At 44.0% G+C, this 22,468-nt stretch overlaps 1 protein-coding gene across 1 annotated transcript in view; it reads right to left on the bottom strand.

The window, feature by feature from the left end:
* AGPAT1 (1-acylglycerol-3-phosphate O-acyltransferase 1) overlaps window positions 1-22,182 on the bottom strand; it is a 181,392-nt gene extending 159,210 nt beyond the window's left edge. Inside the window, exon 1 of the mRNA XM_069237263.1 lies at window positions 21,713-22,182. The gene's annotated coding sequence lies outside the window, so the exon portion shown is untranslated. The remainder of the gene's footprint in view (window positions 1-21,712) is intronic.
* Window positions 22,183-22,468: the final 286 nt, after the last annotated feature.

Here is a 22,468-nt window from a genome sequence, read left to right as displayed (position 1 = left end):
TTCTCCACCTTACAAATACAGCACAAACAACTGGTTTCTACGTGTGACTGGGGCAGAAAATATGCCTTGGCACCAAAATAAAAGTGCCCCCCCCCCCACCTAGTGAGTTAGGTAGCGAAAAGAATGGCCCATGCGTGCCATTGTAAAGACACCCTGTAGAAGTGTTAAGCTGAACATAGAGGACTATATGGATTTGACCTTGTTGCAGGGAATGTCTAGTTAATTATCTGGGAAATCGAGTGTAGAAACCAGCCCAGCAGACCATAAACCAGGCCCGCAAACAGCCAAAAGACAGCCCACGCAGCTAACCTTTCAGAGCAACCCGCCAGGCGCGGCCTGTGTGCCTTCTAGGCAAGTGCTACCCTGCATGTGACGTGGAACCAACATTCAGTCTGATCACCTACCTGCTGTACAAGACTGCATTAGCCCACAAATATAAAGCCTGGTTCTTCTCAAGGACTTGGTCTTTCGGAAGCCACGGCCTCCAGTTCACATCCTCTCATCCGGAAAAAATCATCACCTCAAACTTGCACTAGTTCATACCAAGGGAAGCACGAATAAATTACATTATCTGTAGGATACAGATATTAGGCTACAGAGTTTGAGCAAAAGTTGTTACCCCCTTAGTTTCCGAGCAGATAGGAGCTTATGTGCTCTCCAGTGCTTGTCCTGGAGGTTGGTTCTAGAGAGGTGGTCCGAACATGCCCACCCTGTGGTGGTTTTAGAAAAGGCGCCAGTTTCTATAAAGGCTGTGGTGACCACAAATGATAAGGGAGGAGTCATGGAGGTGAACCTTTGTGGTACTGCCCACAAATAGTGCATAAGAACACCGCCGGGTCTGCAGGCCAACACAGGAGGGCCGAACTATAACTCCCTAAGATCCAGTAGAAGTACTGCCTTGAAGAAAATTAGTCAGACCTTCACAGCTGGCTTGTCAGGCTCAACACCTTCTGGTTGAAGGAGGATTCCCACAACTCCGTTTCAGCTCCCAACGAGGTGTGCAGTGAAATTCCGCTGTGCAGGTCACATTTCCACCCATCGCCGGGACTTTCTGTGCCCTTCAGCCATGAGAGGCAAATTCCACAGGAGCAGTCTTTTCTAGAAGAATCTAGATCTTCTAGATCAGGAGGAGGACCTGGAGAACACAGATGTAGAAAGTTTAGTTCGGATCAGGAGAACACTCTAGCCCTCAGGCAGAAAATCTTCGGAGCAGCAGCAGGCAAGGAAGTGTTGCCCTTTGAATCTCCAGGAACATCTTCTCCCAAAATTGAGCCATGCAGGGTACATTAAATGGTGAACAAATCAACCGTGTGAGACGAGGCTTACTCAATCCGAATACATTTTCCACACTTCCCACTCCTAATCTTTCACCATTGTGAGGCATTCCATTTCTAGGTAACTGGTGTTCTGGCAATAAAACTATCTCAGAGTTCCATCCACCCAAAAACTAAGATGGTTCACTCCTGTTTAGAGCGATCTCCTCCCTATTAACTGCAGTCACGGCCTGCCCAGCTCAGCCCACTAAGATTTTAAAGGACTACCCTCCAGAGCCCTACGCCCACAGGACGACTCCAGGAGGGACCCTAGAGTGAGAAGAGGTGACACAGAGGTCTAAATAAAGCCATGTGCCCTACTTGGCACCTACTGCAAGTTTCCCTTATCCTTTAGCGAACATTGTATGGCCAGTCCATCTAATCAGATGGCAGACTGGGCTTCTCAGAAGTGAGACTCCAGACAGAAACTTACCTGGGATCAGGCAGAACATGTGTTAACTAAATTAGTAGAATGATAGTCAGTACTCTTGTTTTTTTCAACTCGGATCTACTTTAGGCTACATATTTGGTTTTGGCAGTACTTTCGATCAGTAGTTACACAATTAATGTTAATTAGGTTTTAAACATTGGGAATAGGTTCTTCAGCTCTAGCTGTAAGAAATACTCACAACCACTCTGACAACCCAGTCCACACACACAGCAAGAGTTATCACATTTTGGAAATACGAGCTGTGGTTCATTTAGATTGTGCAAATATGGTTGAGGGGGACTTTACCATGCTGCAACCAACGAAGAGGTCAAAACCTTAGATGTTTATGACGTGGGGTTTGGGTGGTAAATAGGAAAACAGGGCAAAAGGATGGATTTTCTTGCAAAGAGACTGACTGTGCAATGCACTTAAGAAGCCATAAGGTGGCAGCAAACGTTATCCAGAAGCATTGCAAAACAAGCATTGGCACAGCCAACAGCTCTCGTCTATACAAGAGCTATTGGCTTTGGCAATCTGTTTTGCCACGTTGTACACAAGGGTGGCTAAAAGTAAGTAGCATGGAGTGGATTTGTTGGAGTGTCGTATAGTGGAGTAGGAGAAGCAGAGTTCAGTGGCACAAAGTGTCAGACTGTAGTGACTTGGAGTAGAATGGGGTGGGTTGGTGTGAGGTGGAGTGGGGTAAGGTGGAGTGCATTGGGGTGTATCTGAGTGGGGTGGATTAGATTGAGGTGGGTGGTTTGGAATGATAGGGGTGGAGTGGATTAGATTGGACTGGAGTGTGGTGGATTGGATTCACTGGATGGGAGTGGGGTGAACTGGCGTGGGGTGAATTGGAGTGGAGTGGGATGGGCTAGACTGAACTGAACTGGGGTGGGTTTGATTGTATTGGGATAGTGTGGTGGATTGGATTGGAGTGGGGTAGGCTGCAGTGGGATGGATTGGAGTGGGGTGTGTTGGATTGGACTGGGGTTGATTGGATTGGGGAGGATTGGAGTGAAGTAGATTGGAATGGCATGAGGGATTGGAGTGTGGTGGACTGAACTGGGGTGGGGTGTATTGGGGTAGAGTAAAGTGCGGGTGGAGCAGAGTGAGGGTGGACTGGAGTGCTTTGAGGTAAAATGGATTGGATTGATGTGGTGGAGTGGGGTGAATCATTGGGGTGTAGTGGATTCAAGTGATGTGGATTTGGATTAGATTAACTGGAGAGGAGTGGACTGGGGTAGATAAAGGTGTTTTGGAGAAGGGTGGCTTGGACTAGAGTAGGGTGGATTAATGTGGACTGGATTTGAGTGGGGTAGATTAGAGTGGATTGTACTGGAATGGGGTGGACTGGGTAGCAGTGGACTTGTTTGGAGTGGGGTGGACTTGGGAGGGTAGACTGGGATGGATTAGAATAGGGCAAATTGGATTGGGTAGACTGGAGTAGGGTGGGTTGGACTGGAGTGGTGTAGATCAGACTGGACTGGGGTGGATCTGGAGTGGGGTGGATTTGGATTGGTGTGGGTTATTTAATTGGAGAGGGGTGGATTGGAGTGGAGCAGATTTAGGTGTTTTGGAGTGGGGTGGATTGGATTAGAGTAGCGTGCAATAGTGTGGACTGGAGTGAAGTGGATTAAAGTGGATTGTATTGGACTGGGATGGATTGGGTAGCAGTGGACTTGATTGGAGTGGGTCAGACTGGAGTGGGGTGAGGTGAAGTGTATTGGATTAGAGTGGGGAAGATTAGAGTGGGGAAGATTGGACTGGGCAGGAATGAACTGGATTGGATTGGTGTGGGGTTGACTACATTGGAGTGAGTGGTTCGGATTGGAGTGGGGTGCATCGGGGTGTACAGCACAATTATGTGTTAAAGTATAGTTTCGGAAATTACACATAATTAAGAAACAAAGTCGCTTTGCAATATTTAGAACAAGATAATCATCTTTTGAGAACAGCGCCCACAAGGAAATTCAAAAGAAAACTTGAGTGCAAAGCAATAAAAGCAACTTGGCAAAATAAAAGTTAGCTCTAGAAAATAAAATTTAGCAATTTTGTTTGTCCTGCTGAGCACGTTTTTGCAAGTCACAAGCCTTTTATTAGCAGGACTCAAAGTTAAAAAGACAGGTGGGTTTTAAGTCCTTTTTACGGTACACAACAGAGCCTTGCAGGTGAGACACATGCGCTAGTGCATGCATTCACAGGCTCAACCCTAAAAACACCAAGCATTACCACAGCCAAAAGGTTGACTGCTGATCTTTTGGCTTTGCCAATGCTTTGCGCTAGCAAATAGATTTTGTGAAAGTTTATTGCAAAAAACATTCAAACTATGGCCAAGTGTGTGTCTACGCATGAGCTGCCATTAGTAAGTGTATTTACAAAACTAAAACCTATTCAATGATGGCTGTTCATGCAAGCAGCATACGGCGTATGCTTGGAATAAAAATAAAAATAAAAAATAAAAAATAGCCACTGCACTAGCTTGCCAAGGAGAGGCCTACTGGCTTTGGTGAAGCTTGTATATTTTGTTTTCAGAAACAATAATGAATTGTGCGCATTGCAGACACATGTGAGAAAGACACGAACATCCCAGTAGTAGAGAACGGGGGCGTGCCAGGTACACATCAGAAAAACAAAGAAGCAAATTCAGCTATAATATAATATTATATAATATATATATATTTCACCTACTGGTGGTCGTCAGTAAGTAGTTATAGTTAGGACCTAGTTTCCATAGAAAAATCTTTTTTTTTTTTTTTTTTTTTTTTACTTGGGTATATCTTTGGGGTCATTTGACGAATCTTTATGAAATTCCACCTCACCGCCCCCACCCCCCCCCCCCCGGAAAAAAAAAAAAGTCTCTTGTGCTTTGAAATTTTTTGGGTGATCCTCCATCAAGCGGAGACCGTCAAAAAGGGGAGGGGTGGGGAGGGGGTGGTGGTTTAAAAAAATCATTTCCATATAGATTTGCCACAACTGTAGCCCACCCCACTGTACAGAATTACACCAAATTCGGCAGGAAGGTAGCTCTTGGTCAAAAAGCACCCTTTTTAGGTCGGGCGCGCAAGCGTTTTGACCTGTTTTAAGTGTTGTGGGCTTTTAACCATGCTCACCTCAGACCCATCACTTTCATTCGTTCGTGGGCTTGACTCTCTCAAAAAAAAAAAAAACACACCTTTAAGTTTGTCCCTTCTTGGGGCGGTTTGGTTACTGCCCTGGACACCGACCCTGGTATAGGGATAATTGCACGATTGCTGATATACTTTAGCATGGGCAAACTACTTCTTTCTTTCGTCTGCGCTTCATGGATGCCATGGCGCTCAGAGCACAAACTCGATCAGCGGTATCATTTTTACATTATATGCACTCCGATCTGCTCAGTACACATTCTTTGCAGCAGGCATATTAACCCTGTAGGCTACCTTATGAAGACTACAAGCTTCCACTAGGCAAAAGTATGTTCTCTCTCCAGAAAGAACATAGTTATTTTGACATTTTCACATTTATGCACTCTGATCTGTTTAATACACGTTCTTTGTAGCACACATTCATTCTGGGGCTTGTAGTTTTTTTTTTAACCAAGTGATACAAGCTGAAAACTTGCTCTTGGAGTAGTATTTGTAGAGTTGTCCTGCTCCCTAGTTTGATGCGCGATTCGCTCATTTTGTTTATGTTTCAGCTTTGCATTCTGGAACTTCTAGTTTTATTTTTATAATGTGCCAAGCTGCGAATACAAAGCAGAGACCCGACTAGATGAACTACACACGTTTGCGTCTGTGAAACTTGAGTTGTGTGCGTGCATTTATAAAAATAACCTGGAGGACAGCTTACAGTTGATTATGCTATACAATGGTCAATATTTTAAAACTAATATTTCAGTTCAAGACTGACTGAGGATCATTATCATGTGAGGTGGCCCTCCTCAAGCGTGTGAAAAATTATGGGTGTTTTGTTCGACTCCCCAGGCTGCAATAAAAGAGGCAGTGATCCAGTATGCGCACATTCTTAGAGCACAATTATTTACTCATGTCACGGGTAATGTCGCCTGTGCCAACTATATATGTTTTGCACCTCGAAGTAGTTTGTTTTTAAGGGCCTTGTTTACAAAAATATTCCAGTAGGGCTACTAGCCCTTTAGTTATATGCAGGGCCACTTGAAATGTGGCAGAAAGGGAAAGGACCAAAATATGCCTCAGGGTTAACCAATTAATGTGGCAAAAAAGTCCAGTAATGCATTTACAATGCCAAAAGCTCCAACTCAAGTAAATGCAAGACCTATTGCTTGTTCTTTGGTGTAAATCCGCTCAATAGTTTCAGATATTAAAGGGAATTCAAATGTTTACATCGGTGCAGAGCCTAAGCACATCCGATTGGCTGTCAGCACTTCAAATAGAGAGTGATGGCAGCTATCTTTGGTACCAATATACATGATAGCACCCCACTGAAATGCACTGTAGTGAATGGCTGGTTTTGAAAGTCACAAAAAGGAGAATGTATAAAGGGCGATAACAGATTTTAGTTACAATATAAGACATTTGTTGGTAAGGTGCTTATGCCCTGTGAAAACGTGTTCTGCTGGGATTTCATGGATGTTTGAGAGAAAATCTCATGATTTTCCCCACAGAGGTTATGTAAGGTGCTCCAGAAGCTAAAATAAGAGCATATTTTCTATAAATTCACACTATTGTTCTCAGCCATATAAGACGAAGTCTGACATTCTCAGTAAAACATGCACTTCCAACAGGAGCAGCCTGTCAGCTGATTCCTTTGTGTTCTGCTGCAGCCCCCCACATCATTCTGAAGGAGAACTAGAGTGCTAACTTACTTATGACAAAAATGTGCCACACCTGAAGCCATCTTGATTCAATCAAAATGGTAAATCTTAAAACATTTAATTTAGAAGGGAAACAAATTAAGCGTTTCATTGTCATAGAAATTACAGTTAGTGCTCTAGAAAGAAAAATTAGAAACGTTTTAAGTGAGTTCACAAACAACTTCCTTTTCTATTTCATTAAATCATTCTGACACGTAGACTGAAAAATGCACTTTCAACACCAGTAGCAGACTGCCAGTTAAAACCCTGGTGATCAGTAGTTTACAGCAGTGTTCTAATGAGCTACTAGAGTGGTAATATTCTGAATTTATGCCAAAAGTGTGGCACATCTGACCGCCATCTAATCGAAGCGGAAAACTGAAAGCATTTTCTAATGAGGATACTGCAGTAAATGAGGAGACTAGGGAGCTTCATAACAAATAGGTCTCCCAAGATGGCCACCAGAGAAAACAGGCATTTGCAATGCAATGGTTCTCGCGTTTGCTTGAGATAGAGATGTTAACGATGTAAATTTGTAACTGGACTTTTCTTGCGTATTAAAACGTAAAAAACAGTTGACATAAGCAAGCCGATTCAAAGCGCCATGGGTGTGAGCCCAAAGGAGAGACAAAAGGAAAAAGAAGTTTGCTCGCAGCCCAATGTATCGGCAAAAGTGCAATTATCCATGTAACAGGATCGGTGTCCAAGGCGGTAACAAAACCGCCTAAAGGCCGGACAAACGTAAAGCATTTACCAAGGTCAAAGGATTTTTGAAAAGGAAGCCCATGAACGAGTGTTAGTGATGGGTGTGAGGTGGGCACGGTTAAAAGCCCACAAATACCAACAAATATGTTAAAGGGTTGTTGGGTTCAGATTTTACACGCACAAAATTATAGAGATTTCGTTTTTTCAAGTAACGAACTCGCACCCGCGCCATGCACTGCTAACCACCCCAGATATTACATTACTCAGGACATTGTTGATAATATCACCGTAAGATTTGCAGTAAAATTATTAATGAGAAAACTGTGCATGGCGAAGGCGCGAGTTATAGTTACCTGGGCGCACAAGTTATAGTTGTTACTTGAAGCAACTATACCAGCTGAATTTCTATGGTTTTGTGAATGCAAAATTTTAACCCCAATATAATGTACCTGTAACCTTTAGTTTTTTTTCTATATAAAAACATCTCAAAAGGTCTTGGTTAACACTAGGCCCCCTGAGACATAACTGATTTTTACAGGAAAAGCTTACATTTCTAATTACATCCATCAAATAAGTAAAGGGTTTACAACCACGAGGTTGCGTAGTGGTTGGGATCTGGACAGAGTGAAGCAAAAGGGCTGGGTGTCGTTATTTGGTTCTTCAAAAGTAGGGCACCACAGCGCTTTGTCACTCCAGAGACATTCGATTCATGGAGACGAGTGGTCAGTAGAGTAAATGATGATATATCTCTGAATTAAATTTGTCACCAAAGATAGGTAAAACAACATTGGAGTTGGAAAAATAAACACTGCAAATAGAACATAACTTGCTTCCTGTTTCTTTGAAGTGTAAGAAATCTTGAGCTGGGAGGTAGATCGTCCCCTACTCTGCTTGGCCAACTAGTGGATGCTGAAAACTCAGCACTGCATTTTAACTTAAGGATTCTGCTGAAGGTGACAATTATTTCTCTTTCACATAGAAGTAGATTAGTAGATCTCCTGGATCCACACATCTCATGAATCTCCAACGTGTCGACACAGCAGACAGGTCATTGTTTCCAAGGGGTGGAAGTCTCCACCAGCACTAAAGAGCATCACAGACTAACCAGTAAACGTCCACTGAAAACCAACTCCAGACCCTAACGAAACACGGACAAAACTGAAACAATCATAACCCCGAATGCCAAGTGGAAGCAAGAGCCAGCAGATTATCTCCATCCACAGTGGCCGCTCACAGGGCCTATATTACAGGGCTGCTCTGTAGAACGTTAATGTTTCCATTGTGCCTCCTTACCACAACAGCAGGTCAGTGGTACACAAAACACACCCCCAATGTTTATTTTCTTTTTTAAAGTGTGTTAGCGCTGGATTTGACATCAACCTTTTTTCTAATTTTTAAGCCATACTCTACAGCAGACACACCGCTATACAGCATGGCTACAAATCATTACCACGGTCCGGAATACCCATGCTGTACAGCATGAACAAAAGGCAATAGCAGAGCCAATAGTCCTAAAGGCACCCCCAATTTGGCTTTGCCAATGCTGGTTAGGTTGTAGCAACACACTTGTGATTGTGAGCAAATTGGTTAATGTCCCCATGCATAAAAAGGGGGAAAATGCAAAAAACCCTATCACATAACGAAAGCATTTACAAAAATACATTTGGAAGCAGTTAACATCTTTTATCACAATAGACATCCATTTCTAAAGAGAAAATGGATTCTGTGAGGTGTTTGTGGCATAGCAAAATATAGCTACAGAATGCAAGAATTTCAACAAGGATGACAGGGAAGAAGAAAAGAAAAAGTATAAGTAGAAACTCAATTATAGCGTGGTTAGTAGTAGAACAGCAATCAAGCTGAATCGAAGAGTACTTAGTCCATGCTCCAGCCGAAAGAAGAGGAAGTGAAGCCAGTACGCTTGAGCCAATTAGAAGGCAGCAAATAGGAGTGACAATGAAGCCAACAAACGTTAAGTAATGGGCAGGCTGCAAATTCATCCTTGTATACAATATCTCTTGAAAGCAAAAGTACATGCAGCATATGCCCCGTCTCAGACGAGACCTACCTACCTATAAAAAAAAAAAAAAAAAAAAACACAAACGTTAGACCTGTACATGAATCAGGTTACAACGATGCTGCTATGTCTTCCAGGTACCTTCTTCAACAACAGAAAATATTTCAATCTGTGTCGAGAGCACTCCAAGATGTCTTACATTTGTAAGGAGGCACTTAGCTGCAACCCTCAAGTTAAACAAAAGTCTCACCAGGAAAGCTTCTCAGGCCTCCATGTCCTCTACCACACGAATAAGACATAAAAGCGTCTATTCTGTCCTTTAGAAAGATTATTATTTCTATGACTTTCAAGGAGGCCACATGGGCCAAGACCAATACCCACTATGAATGGCTGTATAAGAGTTCGAACTATGTATAGCCTAACAGCTCTGGTATCACCCAAACAGACTTCCCATCCCAATTGCCCGCTGGGTAGGAATCAATGCCTAATAGCACAAAAGATTAAGGTCCAAGAGAAGCATGTGACTAGGTGATCAATTGCAATAAGGCAGGTGTTCGCTGTCCACTAAGCACTTTTCCACCATAATGCCTTCAAACAGAAGACATAATTGAGGGGTGAGGTGTAAAGGGGACACCAACCTGAGCGTATGGGACACTGAAACTAGGAATTACAGGCTGGGCACCCACCTGATCCCCAGATTGGAAAAAGACCAATAGCAAGTTAGTAGTAGCAGGGGAAGACCTAGTAAATTGAGCACATAATTAACTATAGGTAAGTAAAGGTTTTCCCTTTGTTTAGGCACAAGAATTGGTCGTGTAAAAACATGAAAAGGTTCCCAAAGTAAAACTCCAGATGGCCAATCTACCTTTGTTTCATTTTAAAAGTAAAAAAATTAAAGATTTTTTTCCATACGAGGCAGCTGAGAATGTTCTGCAGGCATCCAAAGTAAAACTTTGAGATCTGTAATAATTCCTCAAACAAAAGTAAACTAACCACACCAAACTATCATTGTTTATCCAAGCATAGTACAATACAGGAAAGGGAGTACGGTAGACAAAGGGGAAGAAATACCAGTTTTGGAATACTACAGTCAAGCATATTCAGTGAAGAAAACAAGCATTTGGAATGCAATGGGCTTCACCTTTGCTCGCGTTAGAGTTATTAGCATTGTAAATTCCTAACTGGACTTTTCTTGCCACACAAACTGAAAATAAAAAATAAAAACAGTTGACATAAGGGAGCCGATTCAAAGCGCAACTGTGAGCACAAAGAGAGAGAGAAAAGGAAGAAGAAGTTTGCTTGCAGTCATAGTTAGGCAAAAGTTAAATTATCCATGTAACAGGGTCGATGGCCAAGGCAGTAACAAAACCACCGTAAGATTGGACATACATAAACCAGTTAACAATGAAAACAAAGGATTTTTGAAAGGCAAGCCCATGAACGAGTGATAGTGATGGGCGGTGGCCATGGTTAGAAGCTCAGATGCATACCAACATGTCGGAAAAACAGCTCTTGCGCTCTACTATGCTCAACCTAACAAATGAACTATACAAATAGCACATTTACTTTCGAAAAGAAAAGCATTGGCAAGTCTAACAGGACTGTTTTTTCTGACCTATCGGTTTAGCCAATGGCTGTTAGCCACGTTGCACAGCAAAGCTGAAGTTAAAAATAATATATATATATATATATATATATATATATATATATATATACACATATATATACATATACATACACACACAAAAATATATACACACTATATATGTATATATATATATATACACATACATACACACAAAAAAAAAAAAAAACACAGACAGATTGGCCGCACACTTCATTTTGTAGGCAGACGCACCACACTTGCTCACACCTACAAAATACAATCTTTTTTTTTTTTTTTTAGTTGCAGATTTGAGTTTGATCGCTAACTAAAAAGAAAGGGAAATGGACAAAAGTTTTTTTTTTTTTTTTTTTTTGCGGGGGCAGCGAGCAACATTGTGGAGGGTGGAGCAGAAACAAGTTGGGTGGGGAAAGGTGCCTAAGCAACATAGAACAGTGCTGAGGGTGGAAACACAAAAACAGGAGAGGCTGAGAAAGAAAGCAACACAGGGATCAGGGAAAGAAACATTGGGGCTGTGGGGGGTGGAGAGAGAATAGTGAGAACCACACAGGTGAGTGCAAGAGGGAGGAGGGTGGGGTGAAGCCATTGGGCAACAGAGAGCAATATGGAGTGCACGGGAGGGATGGCTCGAAAATACACACACTCTAACGGAGTGCTTTGCATAAAAGAAAAAGGTAGGTGTTGAAAAGCAAACAAAGATTGTAAAGCGGCAATGCTCCATGGGAGTGATAAACACAAGATTCAGCTGGTTCAAAATGCAGCTGCTGACCCCACTCTGGACTTTCCATGTCATCAACCTACCTCCACTCATCAAGAGGCTTCATTGGCTCCTTGTACATAAAAGAACTCAAGTCCTATCGCTTGTCATCATTCAACTAAAAGTAAGCGAGGGCTTCATAAGCGGATTCAACCTTATGAATCATCAAGTTAGCTCCATTCCTCTTCGGCCAACTGGACCACTAAATCCAGTTTTGCAAAGAGCAGACAGGGAGGCAAATTATTTTGTGTTTTAGCCTCCAACCTCTGGAACAAGCTGCCTTCCGAGCCCAGGTCGACCTCAACGCTACTCAACTTCCACGCACTGCTCAAAACCTGGTTGTTTAATTTCAGCTAACAGCCTATAATAATTCCTCCCTCAGTCTTTGGAAAGTCCTCTCTCTACTATCAGGACAGCCAGAGTAAGGCAGCGGTTAGCACTTTACATTTTTGTTTCATTCATTCACTCATAGTATTCATATTATGACCTCAGAAACATAAAACTAGAATCTGCTCGAATGGGATTCAAACTGGAAACTTACAGGGGAGTACAGTATCAAAACTGAGAAAAACGCATACCTTTTGATGATTCCAAAGAAATCTACAACCCAGATTCTGTATTTTGTTCCAGGACAGACTGCAAGAACCTTTGTTGTAAAGCAAATAGCAGATGTTCGCTCACTGACCAAAATCGCAGGGCACGATGCTTTGCACTCTTCACAAACAACTGGTGCTCTCCTATCTGGGATGCTCACACGAAGTGTTCATATCTGCTGTCCTCGATGAAAACTAAATTGTTTAATGTAAAATGGCAGTTATCTCAAGCAGAAGCCTGGATCTGAGCAGCATTAACCAAGCCAAGTGCAAAATATAATTGTTGGAAATAGCCTTTCTGCAGAGTCACCCCCAAACTTTTTGCCTTCCTCCTTCTCTTTTTCTGACCTCATTTTTGCTGGCTTTAGGACTCTGCGCACTTTACCACTGCTAACCAGTGCTAAAGTGCATATGCTCTCTCCTTAAAACATGGTGACATTAGCTCATACCAATTGGCTTATTTAATTTACTTTCAAGTCCCTAGTCAAGTGCACTACATGTGCACAGGGCCTGTAAATCAAATGCTACTAGTGGGCTGCAGCACTGGTTGTCCCACCCACATAAGTAGCTCTCTAACCATATCCCAGGCCTGCCACTGCAGTGCCTGTGTGTGCGCAGTTTCACTGCCACTTCGACTTGGCATTTAAAAGGTACTTGCCAAGCCTTAAACTCCCCTTTTTCTACATACAATCCACCCCCAAGGTAGGCCCTAGATAGCCCATAGGGCAGGGTGCTATGTAGGTAAAAGGCAGGACATGATCATGTGGGTTTTATATGTCCTGGTAGTGTAAGAATCTTAAATTTGTTTTTACACTGCTGTGAGGCCTGCTCCTTAAATTGGATAGCATTGGGGCTACCCTCATATACTGTCTGAGCGGTAGATCCTCATCTGAAAGGAGTAGTCAGGTCATATTTAGTATGGCCAGAATGGGGATACAAAATCCTGCTTAGTGGTCAAGTTGGATTTTATATTACTATTTTAGAAATGCTACTTTTAGAAAGTGAGCATTCCTCTGCACTTAAATCCGTTTGTGCCTTCCAATCCACGTCTAGCTAGGTTTTGTTGACCGCTCCCTTGTGCATGCACTCAGACAACCCCAAACGCATGATGCTCAGCCACAATTGCACACATCTGCATACTGAATGGGTCTTCCTGGGCAGGGAGGGTCTGACATGTCAAAGGACAGTAGCCTGCCCTCACACAAAGGACAGCCACATCCCCTACTGGGACCCTGGCAGACAGGATGGAACGGAAAGGGGACCTTGTGCACTTGTAAGTCACTCTTTGAAGTCTCCCCCACTTCAAAGGCACATTTGGGTATTTAAGTAGGGTATCTGACCCTACCAATTCAGACACTTCTTGACAAGACACTCTTGTCACAGACACTTCCTGGAGAAGAGAACCTGAACCAGAACCTGCAACCTGCCAAGAAGAACTGCCTTGCTGCCCAAAAGACTTGCCTAACTGCTTTCAGTGAAGGACTGCTGCCTTGCTGCTCTGTGGCTGTGCTGAGAGGTGCTCTCCAAGGGCTTGGCTAGAGCTTGCCTCCTGTTCCCTGAAGTCTCAGGACCAAAAAGACTTCATCTCTGCAAGAAGAACTCCTTGCGCGACAAAAATCGATGCACAGCCTGCACCGTGGTGAAAAACTCACCACACACCGAACCAGAACGACGCAGCACCAGGGTAGCGACCGGAAATTCGACGCACAGCCCACTGGATCGACGCACAGCCGAGCCGGAACGACACAGCCCAACTGCCAGAGAGGAATCGACGCAGCGCCTGCCGTGTGGTAGAAATTTCCACGCAACGCCCACCGGATCAACACAGACCCTGTGACTTCGTCCTGTCAGCACCAGATGTCAACGCATCGTCCCCAGGGAGTCCGAAAACCCTGCAACCCGAAGAGGATCCAAGACAGAGTGCCGGAAATCGTCGCAAAGCCTTCCCTGCGTGAAAAATAAACAACGCATCGCTGTGCGCGGCCCAAAAAAGTGACCTCTGCGGTTCCTTGCGGGGATTTTGCACACAAACCAGGTACTTTGTGCTTGTAAGAGACATGTGTTGCTTTTAAGACACTTTATATCATTTTTACAGTGATATCTCAACATATACTTATTGCATCTTAATCGTTTTGACCTGCATTTATCCAGATAAATGTTATATATTTTTCTAAACACTGTGTGGTGTATTTTTGTGGTGTTCTACTGTTATTGCCTGATTTATTGCACAAATACTTTACACATTGCCTCTAAGTTAAGCCTGACTGCTCAGTGCCAAGCTACCAGAGGGTGGGCACAAGATAATTTGGATTGTGTGTGACTTACCCTGACTAGAGAGGGTCCTTGCTTGGACAGTGGGTAACCTGACTGCCAACCAAAGACCCCATTTCTAACAATTTTTAAAAAATAATGTCACACCATTGTATGCAGGAGTTTAGAATTTCTATTGCATAACGTAGAGGACATTGTCTGGGGTCAGCAACAAGTTTTTGTGTTTATTTTGTCCTTTGGACAAGTAAGCCTGCAGCACAAGGCCTTTGGCTGCCAACTGAGAGCACCACACAATGGATCTGTGAAAAAGCATTGCCTGTAACTAAGGCATGATCTGCATCCATTTGTGCATGCTATTCGAACTTCTATATATGGTTCTTAAATGTAAAGCCTTTATTATTAGGGTGAGAGCTCTGCCAAAATGATGCAGGCGTCGCATACATTACTGAAAGTGTATATACACACTTGCAAAGTTTAACAATTAGAAGCTATTTAATTCTCCCAGAACACACACTGATCAGATTAAAATGCTTGGAGAAGCTTGAAATCATGTGTGTTGATTGCTTTCAAAATAAAATGTACACACACACAATCTTGCACCTTGAAGAGAAAAAAAAGTGTTTTGCTAAACTCGTGTGCACTTTTAACTACCATTTCTTTGAAGGAGAATTTAGTAAAATCAGTGCTTTAAATGGGCCGGTACTGAGTTCCAGCACTTTTTTATTTTGAGAGGGAGAGTACCTGCACTTCTCCAAAAAAACATAATACTTTCAATTGGAGAGTACCGGCACTTCTCAGAAACAAGCAGGTACTCTGGTATAGAGTACCTGTACATCTATTTTTCCATTTCAAGCACTGAGTAAAATCTGTTTGCTGCATGCCAGTGTTTTCAAAGAAGGATGAGTAATGGTGAACCAGTGTAAAACTAATTTTGGTAAGATTATAGGAAACATGAAAATAAATATTGTCAAAGCCAATAGATCTGGCAATGATTGCTGGATTATTGGGTTTGTCAACGTGGGCTTTGCTCCGACATACTTTATTGTTCGGGGAGCTGCCTAGCCTTCAAAAATATAACTAAAACTTAGGCTCAAAAAGTATTTTTGATTCTCAAAAAACAAACATTGCCATAGTAGGTCCTGGCACTGAAGGGAAGCATGTTGTGTGCTGATGTGGGCCTTGTGAAAGAGCAGAATGCTGTCAATGGCAGTGAAGTTAGCCAGTAGTTGAAGCAGGCTGACCCACTGCCCTTTGATGTACTGGGCAGAAGAAAAACGTCAACGATACAAAAAAACTGTGGCTAAGGAGTTGGCTGAAAGCATGTGTTTAAAAAGGTGTCCAGTTAACACCAGACCTAATAAGGTGTCTAATCCAATCCTAAAAGAAAGTCACAAAAGTGCACCTACTGTGTATGTGTTTGTAGTGGGCAGAACTGCGACTTTTGCAAGAATTTACAGAGGTATGCCTGGAAACCATACTCCAAGAAAGAGTTAGCAAATTGCATGTTCACAAGAGTAAATATGCACTGCTTCAGACGAAAATTGCCTAAGGGTGTGCAAGTTCACTTTCGCTACAACCCCTGTTTTGCCACTCTAGAAAAAGTTTTACTTCTGACCTTGTCAGGAGTAAATATCCAACCTTTCCCAGTGTGAAAATAGAAGAGTTAGTGGAGAGATTTTAGAAGAGTTGGTGAAATCCCTCAAAAATGTAAGTTGTGTTATGATGGGACAAGTAGATATATGAAGCGTCCCGTCCCATGGACAAGTAGATATTTTATAAAATTCTACTCTACTGCATACAGAATTCGACACCAATACAATGCTATGAAAACAAACGTGTGTACAAGTGAATGGGGACTGATCTCCATCCTGGGGTCCCCTTAGCCAAATCTCCCCATAAAGTACATAATGTGGGGATACTGTCAGACGCTGTGCTGAACTCTGATCCAAATGTCAACACTGCATTATTTTTTTATATAGGCGGGGGTGGCGGTCCACCTCTTAATCCCAAAAGTTATCCCACAAGTTGCAACCTAGTACGGGGGGGGGGGGGGTAAAATAGGACTGAGGGGAGTGGAAGCACTCCATCCCGATAGCCGTTCACCATCAGCCAATCACAAAAAGATCCAGAGTAAAGGTACAAAAACACAAAGTGATGGAAGGAATGCTTGAATTAATCTCAGCCACAGGGTATCATTAGAGACACTCAAGACCATCGTTCAAGGGCAAGTGTTTGTTCCTTCACCTTTCTGGGCCCCTCCGAGTGGAATAAAGTTCTCCAGGACCTCCTTCGTGTAAAAACGGAACAGATCTTTAAGGAGAAGCTGAAAAAATTGCGTTTTACTGAGCAGTGAGGGCTTACCTGAAAAGGCTAGCGCAGGGACACTTCTGAGCATCTGTGCGCTTTACAAATCCCATTCATCATCATCACCACCATTTTTTTACCAATATATCACTCTAGGCAACATATGCAAGTCAGTATTAGCCCTGTTCCAACAGGTAGAGTGGACATGCCGAGTGGGAGCAGCCCGGATGGTTACCCGTGGCCGGGATTCAGAGGTCCACCCATCACCGTGTTAAATTCTCCTTACCGCACAAGGCGCTTCTTGCGGGAGACTACGTCGGTGAGGTCCTTTGCCCTAACAAGGCTTCCCGGAAGTGCCGAGTCATCCATCCAGGCAGACGGATCCCTGGAAGAATACTTGAGGGGCTTAAAGTTTAACCTCGTCACCTCCTATGCATTAATGTTCTACAGGACTGCCACGTGAGCAGCAACCCTTGGAAGAGAGGCACGTTACAAGAAAAGCACAAGAAGTACAAGATTTTTTAAAATCCTGACGTGTGCATTCGATGTATATGCTTTTATAAGCAAACTTGTAGCCCGGCATGTCGAAGTCTATACACAAGAGGCCTTTACCTGCATTAAGAGACTGTAGAATTCAAGCAAAATAACCGCACCCAAAGCACTCAGAAAAGTGAAATGTGGCGTTTGCTAAGCGCCCACTTCCCTGTATGTAAAGCTGTGGGAGACAGCTTCGCGTGAGTCCTTTGCAGACACTTGTGTCCTGTGGGTAGCTTTGTTTACCTGTTGCAGTCAGGCCTGTCCCTCCTTGACTGAGACACACACCCGACAAGGTCTTGGTTGGCTGCATTTTGAGTCAATTCCATAATTGTCTCCACTACTTCAGCAGGGGAGGGGAGGCTGTTCCAGAAGTCACTGCTCCTTCCAGGAAGAGATGTCAGAATGTTACTCCTGAGAGCCACCATCCTGCCTCGACTTCTCCCCCGCCAGCAGATGCCTGCTCTCAACTTGGGCCCCCCAGCTGCCTCCGCAGGAATGTGGCTGTGCAGAGCGTGTGCGCTTTAGGAATGTGCATGAGTCACATCCTGCCCTCCAGGGGTCGAGCCTCTACCTCTCCCTGGAGGCCTGATGGGTGAGAGCAGGGGCTCCTCCGAACACACGCCAACGGACCCGGTGCAGGCGGGAGACTCCCGATGTGCAAAGCGAAGAAAAAAAAAAGGCTTCATTTTGTCTGTCTCCCTATGAAATTGTCTTAGCTTCACAAGAAGTCAATAGGAGAAATATATTCTCCCGCGCACATTTTGCTTTAATCTCCCACTTCCCACTACTAAAACATTGGCAGGTATGTTTTAGAGGGTCGCTCATCCGCCCAACACCAAAAACACACAACAACCAGAGTCCGAACACAAGGACGGATTTTAGGGTGACCCGATTTTGAGGTTCAAAAACAGGGACAGGTCAGACATAAAAAAGGGACTAAAGACTTTATGCTCACTTTTATATCTGGCCTGTCCCGTTTATTTGCATAGCTTTGTGAATGTGTGCCCATACATGCGTGTGTGTTTACATAAAAATACACACACATTTGCAAGACTACACATATAAAATTAGCTATGACTTGACCTCCCACCCTGCACCCCCAACCTGCCACCACCCACCTCTCTCTGTTCCCCACTGGTCTCTCTGTTGGGAGCAGACAGGGGACTGTGTTGCCTGACAGTAACAGATAAATTGCTTAAGTATTGCATACTTTGTAGGCGTCTGATAAAGGAGAGCATACCTTTAACTTATGCTTCCCTAGTTGATCTGACCTTTGTCCCAAAAACCGGGGCATTTATGTAATGATCTGACCCTTGTCCCAAAAACCGGGACATTTGTTCGAAATTAAGAGAAGCGGGACACCGGGACAGTACTCTAAAAACCGGGACGTCTGGTCACCCTAACGCAGAGGTCTTCAAACTGGGGGGCAGGCCACCCTAGGGGGGCCTGAAGTGATCCCAGGGGGGGCCCCAGACTCTGGCCAAAATAAATATTATACAGATAACAGGCTTTTGTTTTAAGCAGAAGCATGTTATTGCAGTTATAAAAAGGTAACAGTACTTAACTGCAATGTTTAAATAGGTTTAGACATATTTAAACATTGCCATGTTTATAGAATAATTGTGAAAAATTCTGAGGGGGGGGCCCAATGATTTTTATTTTTCAACTGGGGGGGGCGTGGCATTAAAAAGTTTGGAGACCTCTGCGGCCTAACGGATGTCTCAGCCTATACCCACTGCAAGGCAGGCAGAGGGCACCTCCTTCAGAAGAGGTGAAAGCGAAGAGATGGCACCGGCTGCAAGGTTCACAGTATTCACCAGAAGATGTCAGAGTTCACTTCAAAATGTCCTTTACATCAATGGAGAATTCTGCTGAAAACCACCAGATAATATGGCAGCTGGGTAGACACTGTCAATTCTGTGCCAAAACTGAGTAAATGCCCCAAGACAGCGCAGCATGAGATTGCAGTATTCCTAGCTCCTGGCACATGCCCTGTGTTTGTGGCACGCACCTACTTACTGCTATCTGGGCACCCCGACTCATTTCTAGTCCAGTGCGCACGCCTGGCGAGTGAAGCATGGTACACTCTGGGACACAGAATCCCACAGAACTCAAACTCAGGTTAGGCTGTGTGGTGGTCTTTGCAGTGTAGCGCCTGCTGTCACTTGGAGGTACATGTAGTGAGTGAGCGAGTGCATCCTGGATCATGATGCATTTCCAGAAGGCAGAAACACCCTAAGTCCTGTTTTAAGTTTTCTTCCACTTCTTTGAAATCTTGAATTTAAAATGAGAAAAGTGCATCTAAAAAGGCGACAAAACGTAACCAAAAGAACAACAAACTGAAATGTACAAAATAGTTAAATATATATATATTTTTTTTAAAGCATTTGGAATGCAATGGTCTCGTGTTTGCTCGAGATAGAGCTCTTAGCGTTGTAAATTACTGACTGGACTTTTGCCACACAGACTGAAAATAAAAGAGAAAGAGAGCAAGAGCGAGCTGGCCCTGGAAAAGAGTCACCCCACCCTCCCTCTATGTTTACAGAGGGAGCTGGAGGGGAGGAGGGACTGAACACACACACACCCACAGTGTAAGACAAATACCAAAAAAAAAAAAAGAGAGTCCCTTACAGAAGAGATAAACAAGACATAGCGTAATTCTACAGTACTTTGTGCTGCTCCCAAAGAGAAAAAGGCAGGACAAAGAGGCAGAACTGACCACTAGCAACCAAGGATTTTTAAAGGACACTGGAACCAACAAATATAATATGGTTCAAGCAAATGCAACCAATTTTCAAGTATACAACAAGTCGAACGCTACGCTCGACCTAAAAACTACAGAAATTAGCAAAACTAAGAATGGAATTGCTGCTCATTTACTAATGTGGCGATACAGCTTTCTGAAAGGTAACAGATTATTTGTTACCGTTAAGAGGCTATAAAGGGTTGGGGACAGTTAATGGTCAGTATAGCAGCAGGCAGTAGTGTTACAGTGATAATACAACCTTACAAGGAGAATCTGGGAAAAAAAACATCTAAATGTTTCAGAGAAAGACCTGCACCCCTCCATTACCTGACCAAAACCATGCGACTCAATTCAGGTAAGTCCCCAACATCACACGGTCCTAAATATACTTTTTTTTTTTTTTTAAGTCATTGCACAAATTACTCATACTGAAGGGGCAGCAGGGGAGTACACGTGAAAGAATGTAAAATATTGTGGCAGTCGAAACGATCAGAATGAGTCAGGAAAAATATTATAGCAATAACTCACCTGGGGAGGGTTCTCAACCCACCCCTCCCCACTTTTGCTTAATGAAACTGCTCACACTTGTGGGTACCAACGACTATGCCCAAAGGTGAAATAAATACGATTTTACACTGATGCACATACCAAGTGCCTATATTTGGTGCTAAAGCACATTGGAACGTTCTGTAAAATCCATATTACACCAAAGCAGCTATGACCCACAGCACATATGCATGCATACAAGTACACGTCTCCTTGTGAAACGCGAGCATAACTAGAAAAGCTATGATGGTCTATTGGTCCCCACAGCTGGACCCAGGGCACCTGCTCTTCGGATCAGTACGCATCATAGATGTACAACGCAGACCTGCCTTCCAAAGCTGCGAATACATAAAAAGGTGAGAATCCACTGGCATGAAACCCCACATATATTACATCAAAAGGGTCACTAGATGAGTTGTAGGATTTATAAAGTAGCATCAAAGCACTGAAAACCGTTTTATAAAGGATACCGTGAGCGTTGGCCTCAATATATTTGTGTTTGCCAGGCTCTGTATTACACAACAGAGCCTCGAGGCGCCCCCGGGTATATAAAGTCATCTTGGCAAGTTAGGAGATACATCCGATATTACATCATGTAACGGTGCATGTACTATACGGGTCCATCGAGTACCAACACGTTGTGTATATCCTGCAAGCCGCACATTACACAACAGAGCATCAATACGCTCTGACACAGACACCAGCCAGAAACGAAGTCAATTAATGTTATATTAGACACTCCACTATTGCTGAGGCATATTACTCTCGAGATAGCTGTGCATGATGCCGAGCTTTACTCAGCGCTGGGTATGGCCTCGCAGCGCTGTTTATGATCTACAACGGAGCAAAGAGGCCTCGTGTGCACACACTGCAATGAAATAAACGGTGCATATAACGCAAATCGTGGTGAAGGGTGGGGGCTTCCGCTGCAAAAATAAAAATTAAAAAAAATGCTCAGTCCCCTGCCGGCCCTCTACAATGCAAAGCATCGCAAAGGATAAAAAATATATATATATATGTATATGTAAAATTATTGCAGATACAAGAAGGGGCACTTACCGCCGAGGATGGCGCGGAGATGTCCACCGAGAAGACCGTCTGGAGCAGACAAATCACAATGTGTATTCCGGGGCACTTTCCCGCCCCCCACTATCACTTAGAATTATTGGGGTGCTCGCCTCACTGCCGCCTGCGGGGTCCGGTACACGCAGCCCCCGCTGCCCCTTCGGAAATGAACAAGGCGGGGGGGCCCGGGGAGGCAGGGATAATCCCGTCGGCAGGCCGGCAAGGATGCTCGGGTGGCTACACAGCGAGGGGGCCTGTGGGGGATGTGATGCGGATGACGGGGCCCCCTTCCCTCCCTCCGGGGTGACCATCGGTCCGCGGCGCCCCCGCGCGGCCCGTCATTGGGGACTGGAAGCCGCTCTCCGTTACTGATGCTTTAACGGGCGGCTCTCCTCCCGTAATTACGGTAACCACGGCGAGCCGGGCCACAGCAGCTGCACCCAAGGCCCACAGCCAACCAGGGCGGGGGAACCAGTTATCTTACCGGCGAGGAAAGCGAAGTAATCGGGGAATGGTGGCAAAAACACTTTGCGTATGATTGGTTAGCTACAGATATTGTCATTTTTTAATTGGATGTGAGGCTCCGGATAGCTTACTTAGGCTTACGATTGGCTAACTCAATCTTTTGACAATTGTATGGGGGAATGGGAGGGGGTGGCGGCAGAAGCTAAATAGTGCTTTTGGATTGGCTAGTGTAACGCTTGTCATCCTCTTATTGGTTATGGGGCCACACAGGCTGCACATGCCTTG

The sequence above is a fragment of the Pleurodeles waltl genome, chromosome 6 (assembly GCF_031143425.1).
Source record: "Pleurodeles waltl isolate 20211129_DDA chromosome 6, aPleWal1.hap1.20221129, whole genome shotgun sequence".
In the NCBI taxonomy this organism is placed as follows: domain Eukaryota; kingdom Metazoa; phylum Chordata; class Amphibia; order Caudata; family Salamandridae; genus Pleurodeles; species Pleurodeles waltl.
Note: the sequence above shows the minus strand (reverse complement) of the source record. Positions and strands in the feature narration are given on the sequence as shown.